Below are 15,492 nucleotides of genomic sequence, written 5' to 3'. Positions count from 1 at the left end.
GATCAGTATTATATGGTTCCAAAACTCATAATAATTGGCTGTCACCAATATATGAGTGGATTTCACGTGGGTTTAGTAACAACTCTGCCCGTGAGAACCTAAAAAGCTCTGAAAGACGTGAGAGTCTCTCAGTGTGGACACAGGCTGGCCCAGGAAAACCCTGCCTTGGGCTATCTAAGGACGTGAGAGTGTCATGTGAACCCACGGAAAGGGGGAGAAACCCGCCTGGGGCCTGGCCCAGCAGCAATCTCCAGGGCTTGCTCACCTGTGGTAAATTGAGTTGGTGTTGTTTGCGAACCAGCAGTGGCAAGTTTACAGCTCCCAAGTGTAGAAGTGAGGAATTAATGCAGGATGCAGTCCGGTCCTGGTCCTGAACAGCAGGGGACTCAAACTGGGAAAGCCCCAGGAATCTCTCGTCTGTTGTTCCCGGTCAGGGAACCATATGATAGAACTGTGGGGGACTGGCAGTGGCTGAAAAGATAAGAAGTATGAAATATAAATGACCTTTATTTTGAGAATGTGGGGAGAGATACCACTGATCCCCTGGGGCACAGCATCTCCCCTGGGGTCGGCGATCTCTCCGTGGAACACGTGGAGTGGGGGCATACATGTAGCTGAGGTTGGGGGTGGTGCCTGAGGGGCATTAGGGATGCACGGGTAGCCCATTGGTATCCTTTTGGCACCATAGGTAAATTCCTAGGGGTGGGGAAGATACAGTCACAGGTAAATTTCTAGGGGTGGGGGAGATGGAGCTCCTTGGTTCTGCCTGAGGCTTTACTGGCTACAGTGTCCTGTCTGGGCCAAAACTCTTTCAGTTAACTTTTGGGCAGAAGAGAAATAAAGAAACTCCAATTAGGTTTCATCTTGATCCCCTATTATGGCTATAGATTCAGAGGAGTTTTTAGAGAAGGAAATCAAAACAGAATGAAGTAATTGAACTGATTCATCCGTAATATCCAGGGTATCCAGGGTTCCACAGAGAAGATGGTGATGTTTGTGAACAGGGGCCTTGTAGATTCCTTTGGGCCTTTTTAGTAAATGAAAATTTTGACTGGCCCAGCCCTTCTCTGTGAGCAGAGACAGTTAACCCTTTGGTGCCATGAGTCAGGTGCCATAACTGTCTCACCTATGAAGCATGAGCCTAGGTGAAGGCTTGGTGCATCTCTTGCCCAGTGTCTAGGTTTTTTGCATTTGATATAGGAACCCTTTTCTTAGTTGTCCTTATTTTCTTCTCCTTCTCCTCCTCTTCTTTCTCCTCCACTTCTTCCTCCTCCTCCGTCTTCCCCTTCTTGTTCTTCTTTAGATAACCTGGGTAGGTTTAAGGTATTACCAATTTTTTTTCTGGTACTGGGGTTCAAACTTCTGACCTCATGCTTGCCAGGCAGGTACTTGTGCCATCGAGCTAAACCCCCAGCAGCCAGACAATGAGACACCCTACAAGGCAGGAGGAATTTGGTAAATTTCCCAATTTGGGACCTGGGGTCTGTTCATACTCATGTAGGGGTAAACTGATTCCTAAAAATAACTGTTCCACTGATTGATGAGTTCTAAGTCAATCTGAGTCTTAGTGTTTGTTTCTGGACTGGGGAAAGGTCAGGAGGCAAAGGGGCACATAGGGAGTAAATGTAATAATTTTATGAGACCAGTTTCCTCATGTACGTAGTATACAGTAAGGTTGTGGTAACTACACAACCCTCAGCCACCCTGGCTGTGTCCTATATCATCCCTCTCTACATCCTCCTCTAACTGTCCCTGTGTAGGACAGGCAAGAAAGAGGGAGACCTGTGCTCCTTAAGGCAGGATCTCACACAGAAGGAGGAGACCTGATGCTTGTCTATTAGATGTGAACACTTTCTGTAAGGCTTTCACACATCTTTGTCCAACCTAGGACAATACTAATATCAAAAACACAAAAGCACAGGAAAAAACCCCATGAAGGCTTTTGTATCTATATTGGGGACCCATTAGCTTCTTAGGAATAAAGGGACTGAGCCACCTATTGGCCTGCTTAATCCTTTAATGCCCATGAGGTTCAAGCAAAGCTTTTTTAACCACTTAGTTGAATCCCCTTGATGGCCCAACTTATGATATATTTGAAGCCTCTTGATGGCTTAGCTAGTATCTCTCTTTCTTTCTCTCTCTCTGTTTTTTTTTTTTTTAATGGGTACCAAGATTCAGACTCAGGTCAAATCTGTTGCCTGTTCAGCCACAGTAAAACACATGGGAAAAACATCTCTTGTATTTACTCTGATGGAAAAAGTACTAAGTTCAGGGATGGTTCTATTTTTATATACTCACTGCCCCTGCGATTAACTTTTAAATGTTAAATATGTTTTGTGTAGGCATCAGGCATAGGCCTTTAATTTATCATAATTTAAAAGGGGGAGACACAGCCGGGCATGGTGGCTCATGCCTGTAATCCCAGAAACAAAGAGAGAGAGAGAGAGAGAGAGAGAGAGAGAGAGAGAGAGAGAGAGAGAGAGAATGAGCAGCTGGTGGTACATGCCCACATAAAAGTTAGGCAAGAAAAGATGGCTGCTGAGCACATGGCAAGTAACATTGTTACATGCTGGCCTAAGACACAAACAGAAGAAAAGAAATTTGTAAACTGGAGTAAGTGGAGACCAGGTCTTTTTTTTTTAAATGGTAGCGAAATACAGAACAAACAAAGGCACAGACAGCGAGGCATACCCACAGAGTGAATGCAAGTTTCCTGACTGCCTTGAAAAGAGTCCCCTGAATTCCTGGCCTACCTAAGGAATGAGACAGAGAAGGAGAAAACAAATCTTTCAGCATTTTCTTCAGAGAGAAACAAAAAAGGCGCCCATATGGGCCTTACCTTGGGTTCCTGCTACTTTACTTCTCTCTTGAGACTGGCTATGCCAAAAATGTTCTAAAAAGTGTCTTCTGGCTGGTTTGCCAAAAGTGACATTGGTGGGTTTGTTGTTGTTTTTTAGAAATAGCTCGCCAATTAAATGTATTCCAGGTCTTTTTTTTTCATACAAAGAATTGGATGACACAAGCTAAAAACAGTGCCAAAAGTTTATTTGAAAACTAAGAGGTGAAGGTGTAAGGGAAAAAAACTGGCTCTGCAGAGCAAACTTGGGCTGAACAAGAGAGAAAAAGAGCAAAAATAAAAGCACATGCTTTCTAAAGGACACAGAGTGGACTGTCATGAAGAGTCTCCATGGTGGGTTTCTCATGTCATTTGGGTCACATGCTCTCTGCCTCTCATGGGAGCTCATGACAAGTTTCGAGTTGAAATCTGATTGTTAATGTCTCTCTCCTGAAGTCTAGAGAGGTCATATAACAATTTAATCTCAGTTTGATGACCTGGAGCTTTGGCATGGGTCATGCTAATTTGTCGTCTAGATTCTTAGGGCCCAATGCAGAAACTTGTTCCACAATGGACCCTGTAATTTTTATTTTATTTTATATTTATTTATTTATTTATTTTTAAGACTAGTCAAGTGCAGTAGTGAGAAGGGGGGAAAGAGTAGAACAAGGAGTTCAATCTGTACTGACTGTGAACAATCAATTGAGGTAACTCACTACCTTCGGACCAGCCTATAATTTTTATTTTAATGTGGGAAATAATTTTTAAGACAATAGCAAGAAAAATTTTAAAAATTTAAAAATAAGACAATGGCTATAATCATGCTGGCAGATTAGACTATACGGTTAGGTAGAGATCCTTTAAAATCTCTGCTCATGTGGAGGAGAGCCTGGTGGTCTATGGCATGCCAGAGTTTGAAAAGAGATTACACTCTAAACCAAGCAGATAGACATTCAGATAAGCTGCAGAGATAGCTCAGTGGTAGTCCTCTTGCCTAGCATGTGCGAAGGCCTGAGTTCCTTTCACAGCACTACAAAACAAAAACAACCACCAAGCCTACAGTCAAAAAACTGGGCACATAAAAGTGATGGACAGAATATGGAGCAGAGAAGGCATGAATTTCTTTGTTATCCACATCCCCAGGGAGTTTTGAGTCAGGGACATATTTAAAAGGTAATATCTAAAATTCCTAACTCAGAATTCTACATTTTTAAAAAAAAAAATACCAGCATTCTTCTTAAAGCACTGACTGTTGCCAGGCTTGGTGTATGAGAAAATGCTAATCAACCTGACCCTCGGCAAACAACCAAGAACATGCCCATGTTACATCGCAATAGTCCATGAGAAAGTCTAGCCTCTGGTGAAAAGAAAAATTTCTAAAATTTATGAACATTATCTAGGGGTAACTTTCTACCCGCCAGGAAAGAAAGAAATAAGATTTTAACCAGGACACGTTGCTAAAGTTTTACAAGAGAGGCTGAAATTATGTCAATGTAGCACTTTTAGTGTCAATGTAGCACTACAGCGGTGTTCCCATGGAAGTTCCCTGAGAAGAAAGTGCCCTTATCACAAAGGAAATACTTACAAAATCTTAAAAGTACTGGGGATATATATTTTCCCATATAAAACTTAAGATATAATTATGTATAGTAAAACCCTTTACAATACTATACACTATGTACAGTTTTGGATTTTTTTTTTTTTTTTTTTACTATCAACGCAAGAGCAATGCCATCTGTCTCCAGTTAGTGTAGAGTCTTAGACACGTGTAAGGTTAAAATTAAACACAAGTTGGTTCTTGAGCTCCTGATAACCATCTCCATTGTCTTCCCTCTTCTTCAGTACCCTTTAAAAAAATGAGTCCCTTTGAAAATGTTACTAATTACCCACGGGTTCTTACATTATCTGTATAGAAACTACAGATTGACAAAATATATTTGTTTTAGTGGTTAGGTTGTGAATGCCAGGAACTGTCAGTTCTTTTAGTGTTAGCAGCTCTCCTTAACACCCAGAGCAAGCAATTACCATACCGCAGGTTCTTCTGGGTGTCAGAGGTGGCAGCTCCCTAAATTTTCTTGTATAGATTCCATTGTATTCCACTACCAACTGCCTTCATTGTTAGCGGAGTTGGCTGCTAATGGCTTTGGGCACCAGTGGCTTTTGGTATTACTAGTTTAGTTTGCCAGCTTAGCATCTTCTACTTGAGGTAGGAATCATTAACAGCAAACATATGGTATCCATACAGAGGACTTATTAGGAGTTATACTGCAGACAAGGGGGGACAGTGTATGGACTGAACCTGTGTAAGGACTACGGAGGTTGCTTATATAAGAAGAAAAGATGTGTTTGTGCATGTGCAATTCAGTCTTTCTGTCTGATTATAATTCTTCTCAACTTGGCTACAGAGGTACAGAATCATTCAGATAAGCTGAGGACAGTCATCTGGGATATTGCTACTTCTGACGCTTGCTGAAGCCAAACCAAATATCTCCCATGTGGCTATGGGGCACATGAAGGTGATTGGGGTAGCTCTAAAAAAAATAAAATGTATCTCTGACAGAACATCAGTCTCCTCCCTTCTGTCTCACATCTTCCCCACCCCAAAACTCTCCTATTTCTTTGTATCAACCCATTCCCTAACCTCAGCCCCTACATTCATTGATTTTCTTTTCTTTAGTAGTGGTGATGGAACCCAAGGCTTCACATTAAGCTTACATTCACAAGTCTGTTTTTTTTTTTTTTCTTTCATTGCTAAGACAAAATAGCTGACACCCAAAGTTTAAGGAGGAAAGATTTATTTAGGTCACAGTTTGTGGAGGTTTCAGTCCATAACTGGCTGGCTCCAAGGTAGGGTGGTGCACGGCAAAGAGGCAACCGTTCTTGGTAGCAGAAGACAGCAAAAGCCACAAAGGAGAGAGGAGAGACAGGCCTCTTTCTGTAACTTACATTGTATCCATTTTCCTGGGATTAGGGCAGTGCCAATCCAGTCAGTGGATTCCTTAGCCAGCAATTACTCACTCTTAATTCCAGCACCCTAATCCTAGCATTGGACCATGAATCAAGTACACACTCTAGATTCAGCCAACTCTGAAAAAACTCCTGAGGCTTCAGGGGAACATCTAGACATAAACCATAACATTCATACTGGGTTCAAACTCACAGTTTTCCCTGCCTCAGCCTCCCAGAATGATCTGTTTCCTGTCCCCTTAGTTTTACCTTTCTCAGGATATCATATAAATGGAATCATAAAGTATATTTCTATGAGTGAGTCTGGCTTGTTTTATTTAGGATAATGTTTTTGAGATTCATCCATATTTTTGTGTGCATTATGATTTTAGACCTTAAAACTCAAAAACAAAACAAAACTTTTGAGGATATAGAGAATCATCAAAGCTTTCTCATAAAAATATTTAAGAATGGACTCAAGAGAAAGTATAATCCTCAAATTTTGTTTTTAAAAAATGTCCTATACATTTAAAGGCTTTATTTCTTTATGAAAACTTAAGTCATCATAACATGTACAAGACCTTCTGTATCTCACACACAGACACACACACACACACACACACACACACACACGTGCATGTGTGCCCATCGTCAGACACTGTTCCTTTAATGAGGCGTGGAGAAGACAACCGCTTCAGGATTTTGGAATTAAGAATGCTAATTCAGCCAGGCTTGATGGCTCAGATCCTATACTTGTAGCATTTGGGAGGCTGAGGCAGGAGGATCACTACAAGTGCAAGACCAGACTGGACTCCATAGTGAGTTCAAGGCCTGTCTGAACTACACAGTGAGTCACTGTCCCACACACAAAAAAAGGATGTTAATTATGATGCAGGAAGAGAAAAACGAGTTCCTTCATACGAGCCATCAAAATCTACCCTAGGGGTATGTGTCAGGAGATTAGCAGTACAAGGGCCTGGTTCAATTCTCAGTACCAAAAACAAACGAACAAGCAAAATAACAACCACAAAACCACCCAAGAACCATACCTAGGGCCTTAGCTTACTGGAAATGTTAACCATGGTCCATAATTTTGTTTGAAAATGATCACCTAAGTGCCATTAGGCCAGAAGGAACTGTTCAGCTGTGACCATGATTTTGTTTGCTCTGGAAAAGATGAGTACAGTCATACGTTGTATGGTAATTTTTGAGAAATGTATCATTAGTCAATTTCCCCACTGGGTGAACATCATAGAGTGTATCTACATTCTCAGATGGCTTTGGCATAGCTGGAATTTGTGCCATTTGGGGCAGTCCTTCAATTTGCTGTCCTCCAACGTATTTGAACATGCAGTGCATATTTGGCAGCTAGAGTTCCTACCAAAAAATGTGCTGCCTGGAGCAGACTGCCCCCCACCTTACCCCACTTCCAGCTAAGCCACTGAATATCGCTAACTGGATAATCTCACAAGGCCACCGTCTTATATGTTGTCCATCTTTGACGGAAAGCTTGTTATGTGGTAACTGACTGAATTACAGAGAACTGCACAAACAAGAACCGTGAAAGCTAAGGAATATTTAGAAATTTTCAGGAAATGCTGACGCGGTGGCATCGCCCTGTAATTCCTGGCACTTTTAGCTCAGTCTGGCAATTTAGTGATTTAGTGAGACCTTGTCTCAAAATAATGAAGGAGATAGCTCAGTGCAATTGCCCTGCACTAAGATTCAGTACCATAAATTTATTTATTTATTTATTTAAGGAAACCAGAGAAGGAGCATCCTCAGACCATCTTCCTTCTCTTCATAGGCTAAAGAGCAGATAGGAGGAAGAAGAGGTCGGGGCTGGAATGCTTCCCAAATAACAGAAGACAGGTCGTATGGGTCCCTGCTCACATCCAAACTAGACGTTCTTCCCTTTGCTGCTGAAAGGATACAGACTGTCCGTTCTTGGAATCTCATGGCAGGAGCCAGGGAAAGTGGGAAGGAGGATCCATCAGTGTAAATACAGAGCTGTTCTTTTCCTTCTACAGGACCCAGAGATTCAGATTCTGAAGATGAGAGGTTTGGCTAGATATTCAGGCTAGAAAATCAATATATCCTTCTGTTTACAGCTAACATTGAAAAAGGCTTTACGTCACTGCCAACTAGTAACCTACCAGAATCCCAAGGAGAATAGAACTATTAGCCAAAGCTGTGGGTCCAGGAAATTGAAAATACCTGTGCACACCCTGGTTCTGAGATCCAAGGCCAGCTGCTGACCATGAGGTAGCCGTGCCTGTGGATGAAAGGAGCACTCTCCCAGCGCCTGGCAGAAGCCAGAATAAGGACTGGCTCAGCATTCTCTAAAGTCTACCTGCCATTTGATTGTCAGCTTCCATTTCAATTAAGAGCAAGAAACTTTCACACTGATTACCCTGGATTCCCTGGATACTCTTAACAGTCCTTTGCCATTGGAATCATGCGTCACACTCTGGGGAAAACAGCATGAACAGACCCCAAGCTCACAGACAAGAAATACAATCTCTGCTTACATGTAATTTTATAATAGCTTGTCATGTGTTGTCACACACTCTTCACAATGCTCCCCTTCATTTCTCATTCAATTAAATATTTGTTGAATGCTTACTGTGTATAAGACTTTATTGGGGGAGATCAAGTATGTGCATTAATACATTTTGTCCTAGTCACTTAAATCCCTAGCTCTGGATTTAGAAAGTACAAATCACAATGATCTGTTCAACAAATCATTCCATAATTTCTCTAAGAATTATTCAATGAGCCGGGTGTAGTAGTACATGCCTGTAATTCCAGCACTCAGGAGGCTGAGATAGGAGGATGTCTATGAGTTTAAAGCCAGCCTGGGCTACAGAGTGAGTTCAAGGCCAGCCTGAATTGCATACTGAAACCCTATCTAGAGGAAGAAAGAGAGAGAAGGAGAGAGAGAGTCATTAGTGTGAGAAGTTGAAAGAAACAACATATGTATATGGTATGTATATGTATATAAAAATAGTTAAGGTAGTTACACTACTGATTTTTCTGAGTTCACTGAAGAGAAAGATTTGTGCTGGTATTGTTCAGACAATTGAACACAGATGTCTTGTGCTCTAGTGAACGATTTGGGGATGGCAATTCACAATGTATGTACCACTGTTGCCCCCTGATTGATGTGTTTTGAAATTTTGTTTCAGTTTTTTTTCTTTTTCTCTTTGAAATAAAATGGATTGTAAAAGAGAGAGGAAGAGAGATTCACTAAAGATTTAAGAGTCTAGATGCGAAGTGTTACTGTCTTGATCACTTTCTTTGTCACTGACACACAATACCCAACACCCACAACTTGAAGGAAGAGATTTATTTTGGCTTAGTTTATAGGGGCCTCAGTCCATAGTCAGCTAGTTCCGAAGCAGGGCAGTACGGCGAGGGGCATGGCAGAGGAGAAGCTGCTTATAGCGTGACAGCCAAGTCAGAGAGAGAGTCCTGGAGGCCAGGAAGGCAGGTAAACCCCTCCACTCCTTCCCCCAGCAAGCAGCTGTACAGCTCCCGGATCCAGTCACTTCCCAAAGCCCCACCACTGGTCACATGAGCTTTGGGGAAGGGAGACATCTAGACCTAAAACATAGCATCCATGCACTGGAGTCGGCTGAGGGGATAAACAAAGGAATATGTGACTTGTTAAACGACAAAATAACACCAGTTTTATTTAGAGATCTTAATTGTCTTTATTTATTATTCTAGAAGCAGGGTAATTCTTCATTCCATAAAGCAGAGTAAGTGCCCTGACGGGTTAGCCATGTGTGATGTGCATGCCTCTAATCCCAGCCTTCAAGGGGGTGAGGCAGGGGGATCATTGTGAATTCAAGATCAGCCTGAACACAGGCCCTCTTACTACCTCCAAAATAAGTGTCCAGATAGGCAAAGAAAGGAGGTTAATTTTATAGGCAAAGAAGGGCTAAAAAAATAGAGACATATCAAACATTACAAAGTACCCCATTTATATATGATTTTTATGCTTTTGCGTATCAATTAACAATTTAAGTTGGGTGTAATGTTGCACACCTGCAGTCCCTCAGGAGGCTGAGGCAGGAGACTCACTATGAGTTTGAGGCTTGCCTAAGCTACAAAGGGAGTTCAAGGACAGCTTGAACTGCATAGTGAAATCTTGTGTCAAAAAATAAATAAAATAAATTTTAAAAAATTTAAAATTAAAGTGAGAAAAGTCAGAAACAAAGAACAAAAAGTTTCTTTCTTTGTAAAGTGAGGACAGAGGCACAGAATAGAAAATAATTGACTGGTTGACACCAGATTAATTCATATAACTTTTATAAGGATTAAAGGATGTAAAGATTAAAGCAGAGACAAGTTCTCACCAAGTTGTCTAGGTGGGACTTGAACTTGTAATCTTCTTGCCTCAGCCTTCTAGAGCACTGGAGTTACAGGCATGCATCACCGTGTTCAGGCTAAATAAATTACTGACATAGGAATACTATTCTGTCTTTCTTATCTCCTTGACTGCCAAAAAGTTCAAAGCCAAAGGATGTTCAGTGATAGTTATATGCTGGCTGCGGCAGCTGGCATGTGTTCACTATCCTGGACCTTATTTTATACTTCTATTTATATATATCATTATTATTTTATGTAAAGTTACTGAATTAGGGTTCTCTAGAGAAACAGAATCGATAAAGACATATGTATAATTATGCAAGGAAATTTCTTATGTAGGCGTACAGGATCAGAGACAGGGGAGTTCACAATGGCTGTCTATAGGGTCAGACAGAATATCCTGCAGTGGGTTGCATGGTTGGATGAGTCCATAGCTGCTCAGCCCAAGATGATGGAAGCCACAGAACAAGAAGGATCAGGATGCAGTTCCAGTCCAAGTTTGAAGGCTCACTGTAGAGTTGCTGTGTGAGCCTGCACTGGGAGACTGGAGAAACTGGGGACTGATGTCCAAAGATGATGGTAAAGACTGGGGCTCTTCCAAAATGAACACACTTCCCTCTTCTTTCGCTGTACCCCATCCAAGTCTGTTGGCTGGCGCCACCCATATCCAGGTTGGGTTTCCCACCTCTCGCTTTGCTGGCCTACAGGTCAATTGTTCACAGCCACAGTACTGTACCTCAATAATTTGTTAGATGGTTCATAATCCATTCAAATCGACATGTCGTGATTACTGCTCACAATCCACTCTTTGTCACTTGACGACTGGACATGTCTTCTTAAACTATGCTTAACTGCCAAATGCAATAACAAGCTTGTAAATACCCTTAACATGATATACCTACCCTGTCACAAATGGAAACAATTATTTCCTTCCCAGAATAGAAGGCAAAAATTTTCTTTGAGTGAAGCCTCTTGACATTCTGTAATTTAAATATTGTAAGACAGATTTAATAATACTTAAGTATCAGCATATTAAGACAACAATGTTTTCCTGGTGGGGTGACTCTACCTTCATCTCAAAGGTTCTGAGCCATTTGTCATCTTTCCTAGGTTAGGTTGTTGTAGTTCTCCACTGACTTTAGTGACAGTACATGGTAATAGTATGAGAGACACGTTAAGGGATATCCTGCACTCAACACATTTTCTCCCTTATCTCCCTGGTGGAGTAGTTATCCAAATTTCCCCTGGTAATATGGATTGATCCAACACCCTAACTCCCCTTTCAGCTTGTTAATTCAGAGGCATGAGAATCCCAAATGGCCAGGAGGAAGTTCTGGTTCTAGTTCAATGTGTTTTCTCCTTTCTGGAACTAAGACCTCTAGGCCAGCGGAGCATAAGATCATTAGAAGAGGAAGCAAAAAGTTTGTTTCACCAGGGTGAGTGGTAGGATATCAATTTTCACCCCTGGTTCCTGAACCCATGAATCCTGGCTAAGGGAGAAACTTACCATATATCGGACACTGATGCAGAGCATACACAGTTTTCTGGAAAACTTTGACCTAGTTCTGCAAGTGCCATCTAGCTGGCACTGTAATGGTATCTTCAAAAGGCCTTTCCACTGAAGTCAATCTTGCTGCTTCTGGATGGTGGCAAATATGGTAAATGAAGTGAATTCTGTGAGCATGAGCCTATTGTCACACTTCTTTGGCTATGAAATGCATTCCTTCATCAGAAACAGTGGTGCATGGAATACCATGATTGTCCACGAGGTATTCGTAAGTACATGGTTGGTAGTTTTGGCAGAAGAGATATGTCGAGGCAAATTTATACCTACAACAAGTATCTCTCCCTTTAAGAACAAAATGCTGCTCGGGGTTTAGCTCAGTGGCATAAATGCATGTTTGACAAGTGCAAGGTCATGAGTTTGATCCCTAGTTTAAAAAAAAAAAAAGGAAAGAACAAGATGCTGCCTTTTCCAGGGTGGAAGTGGTCCAACATAGCCTGCCTCCAGGTCACAGGCTGATTTACCTGGGAATGGTGCCATATCAGTTTGTCTCAGCTCCTAGCAGATTGGGTACTCAGCAGTAGCTGTAACTAGATCGCCCTTGGTGATTAGAAGCCCATGTTACTGAGCATATGCATTCTTGCCACCGTGATAACTTTGTTCATGAGTTCATTGGGCAATGACAGGGGTAGCTGGGGAAAGAGGTTGACTGATAGCCATAGAATGAGCCATCTTATCCAATTGTTTATTAATGTTCTCTTCTGTGGAGGTCATCTTTGGTGAGGATTTACATGGAATACACATCCTTTCCATTTGGAGAAATTATTTACCTATCTCTTCCCCAGTGTCTGTATTGCCAATTTTCCAATCACGTTCCTTCCATGTCCTTGAACATCCAACCAGACCATTGGCTGTAGCCCATCAGTTTGTATACAGTTGCATGTCTGACAATTTTTTCTTCCAAGCAGAATATATAACTAGACATTCTACTCAAAGTGTGGCCTGCTGTGAAGATTTCCCTTTATTATTGTCCTTTAGGGTTGCCCCAGAAAGGGCTTGTAGGATTGCAGCTGCCCACTTTTGGATGGTGCCTGCACAAGGCCCACAAGCATCTGTAAACTAGGCCTTAGTCTTCCTGTCTCCTGTCAAACAGTGAACTAGTATATGGAGGGCACCATAGGTACGTGCTGGGGTGACAGAAGGCAGTGTAGCAGGAGTAGGAACCATGGGTTTTTGGACCACTTCTTCATGTAATTTAGTTTTACCTTCAGAACTCACCTGAGCCCAGTCACCTACTACCATTTCCATTTGGTGATGGGTTGTTGCTATACATGTCCAAATTTATGATTCAGTGGATCAGAAAGCATACAGTTCACGACGACCATGATAACCTATTGTCCCATGGTCACACACTTAGTTTACACTTACACCTTGTAGCAGGCCAGAAGCCATTTCTCAAAGGGAGAGTATTTTATGTAGGTGATGTAAAGTTTTGCTCCAAATTTGAGGACTTCCATGGTGACTCATCTTAGAGTCTGCCAGAACCCAAAAGCATCTGTATCTGTCAGAGTTAAGTTCCATTGTGTCTGGACTGCATTCTTAAGTGACAGGGCAGCTTATTGAACCTCCCAGACTACTGCAGAGCCTTTTCTTCTTCCAGGCACCATTCAAAGCTAACAGCTTTGTGAGTTACTCAACAAACAGTCCAGAGTAACACACACAGGTGAGGAGGACACATGTTGCCTTCAAAATCCAAATAGGCCCACTAGGCATTGTGTCTCCTGGGTGTAGGAGGGACTAGATGCAGCAACGTATTCTTCACCTTAGAAGAAGCATCTCTTCATGACACACAGCACGGACTAGTGTAAATTTCATGGAGGTAGAAGGCCCTTGAATTTTGTTGGATATATTTCTCATCTCTGACATGCAAATGCTTTACCAAGAAGTCTAATGGTTGCTACTTCATGATCACTTGCTTCAATCAGTATAATGTCATTGGTGTAATGGACCAGTGTGATACCTTGTGGGAGAGAAGTTCAATCAAGATCTCTGTGAAATAAGTTGTGACACAGGGATGGAGAGTTGATATACCCTGAGGTAGAAGCGAATTGTTTCTGGGCCTGATAGATAAATAAGGATAAAGAGGCATTTGCCAAATCAATGGCTGCATATCGAGTACCAGGATATGTGTTAATTTTCTCAAACAAAGAAACCATACCTGGTACTGCAGACATGATTAAAGTCACCACTTGATTAAGTTTCTGATAATCTTCTATCGTTCTCCAAAATCCACCAGTTCTTTCTTTCTTTTCTCTATCTTTTTGAGACCAGGTCTCATCATGTAGTTCAGACTGGCCCTGAGCTCACCGTGCAGGCTAGTCTGGCCTTGGACTTGCAGCAATCCTCCTGCCTCAACTTTCCAAGTTGTGTACCACCACATTTGGCTATTTTATTTTTAAAAATTATTTATTTTTATTAGTGCACGTTTGCAGTTTATAATGTTTACATTCATCTTGGGGAGTTGGTACATGCATACAACACATTTTAATTCTTTTAACTTCTCCCTCCTCTCCCGCAGGCCAAATAGAAGAATTAAATGGGGATATGGCAGATACTATCACTCCATCTTTCAAGTCCTTGATGGTGGCAGTAATCTCTGCAACCCTTCCAGGAATATGATACTGCTTTCTGTTTACTATTTTGTCAGGTAGAGGTAAATCTAATGATTTCAATTTATCCTTCCCACCATGATATTCCTCACACTATGAGTTAAGAAACCAATATGAGTGTTCTGCCAAATACTGCCAAATTGTTATGGTTTATACTTAGATGTCCTTCTAAAGCCTTGTGGTCATAGGCAGCCCTTTTGGGAGATGGCTGACTCTTGCAGCGTCATGGAGGCATCATACTTACCAGTCTACTGAGGAGTTTAAGGCTAATGCGATGTTGGGAGATAAAACCCTGTGGGAGGAGGTGGGCCCCTGGGGGTGTGGTTTGGGAGGGTTTATCTTCCTCCCTCTTCTCCTGACCTCCTACCACCATTTCAAGAGCACTTTCTCCTCTGCCATGGCCCTCTGACATGACACCCTTCCCTGGGAACCAGCCCATTATAAACTAAAACCTTTACAAACTGTGAGCCAAAATAGACCTCTTCCTTTAATTATGGGTATCAGGTATTTGTCCAGCAATGAGAAAGTAACTGGAAGGTAACTAGATAATGACGTACATCTGTCTCAGTTATGCATCCTGCAACTGGGGAAATGAGCACAGAATGGATTTGGGTGGCTGCCTGACCCACTACAAGTTCGAATAAAACTGCATCACTCCACTGACCACCTCTTCTCCGTAGTCCCCTATTCTTACTGGCCACAATGGTGTTTAGGGTCTAGAATCAGCCTTAGTTAAGATCCAGCATCCAATAGGCCCTGAAGGCCTGCTCCTTTCCCTTTCCTATATGTACAATTACCCTGGTAAACAGTCTTATGTCCCTTTGGAAAAGGATAGGAGAAAAACTAATAGTATAACTTTTGGTAGTATATTACGGTCCTTCCTCAAGAGGAGCTGGCATCCCCTTTGTACAAGGAGTTTTGGGTCTGTAAACTGGTTTGAGTCTGGGAAATAGTTAAGCAGCTGTATTCTCTGTTTCTAGGATTGTAGTTTTTGTTTGTTTGCCCTAAAGTCCTTGTGTTTATAGAGGTCAGTAAAAATTTGATAGATTTCCTATCTATTTCACTTCTGAGAACACCACAATTAGCCAACACCATAGATCTGTACACATCAGACCATCCCTATCTTTGCTCATTTCTGCCCTCCATTATGGTAAAGTACA

General features: G+C 41.8%; 1 long non-coding RNA gene across 2 annotated transcripts in view; it reads right to left on the bottom strand.

Moving 5' to 3' along the window:
• Positions 1-268: 268 nt before the first annotated feature.
• Positions 269-15,492, bottom strand: part of LOC134473906 (uncharacterized) — a 44,674-nt gene continuing 29,450 nt past the window's right edge. Inside the window, exon 3 of one of the 2 annotated variants that reach the window (XR_010044387.1) lies at positions 269-471. This is a non-coding gene — a long non-coding RNA (uncharacterized LOC134473906). Of the gene's footprint in view, positions 472-9,213; positions 13,684-15,492 lie in introns of those variants that run through there. The other variant, XR_010044388.1, reaches the window with a different exon arrangement.

Source organism: Cavia porcellus, unplaced genomic scaffold (assembly GCF_034190915.1).
Source record: "Cavia porcellus strain 051 isolate PalLab524CR breed Dunkin Hartley unplaced genomic scaffold, mCavPor4.1 scaffold_29, whole genome shotgun sequence".
In the NCBI taxonomy this organism is placed as follows: Eukaryota; Metazoa; Chordata; class Mammalia; order Rodentia; family Caviidae; genus Cavia; species Cavia porcellus.
Note: the sequence above shows the minus strand (reverse complement) of the source record. Positions and strands in the feature narration are given on the sequence as shown.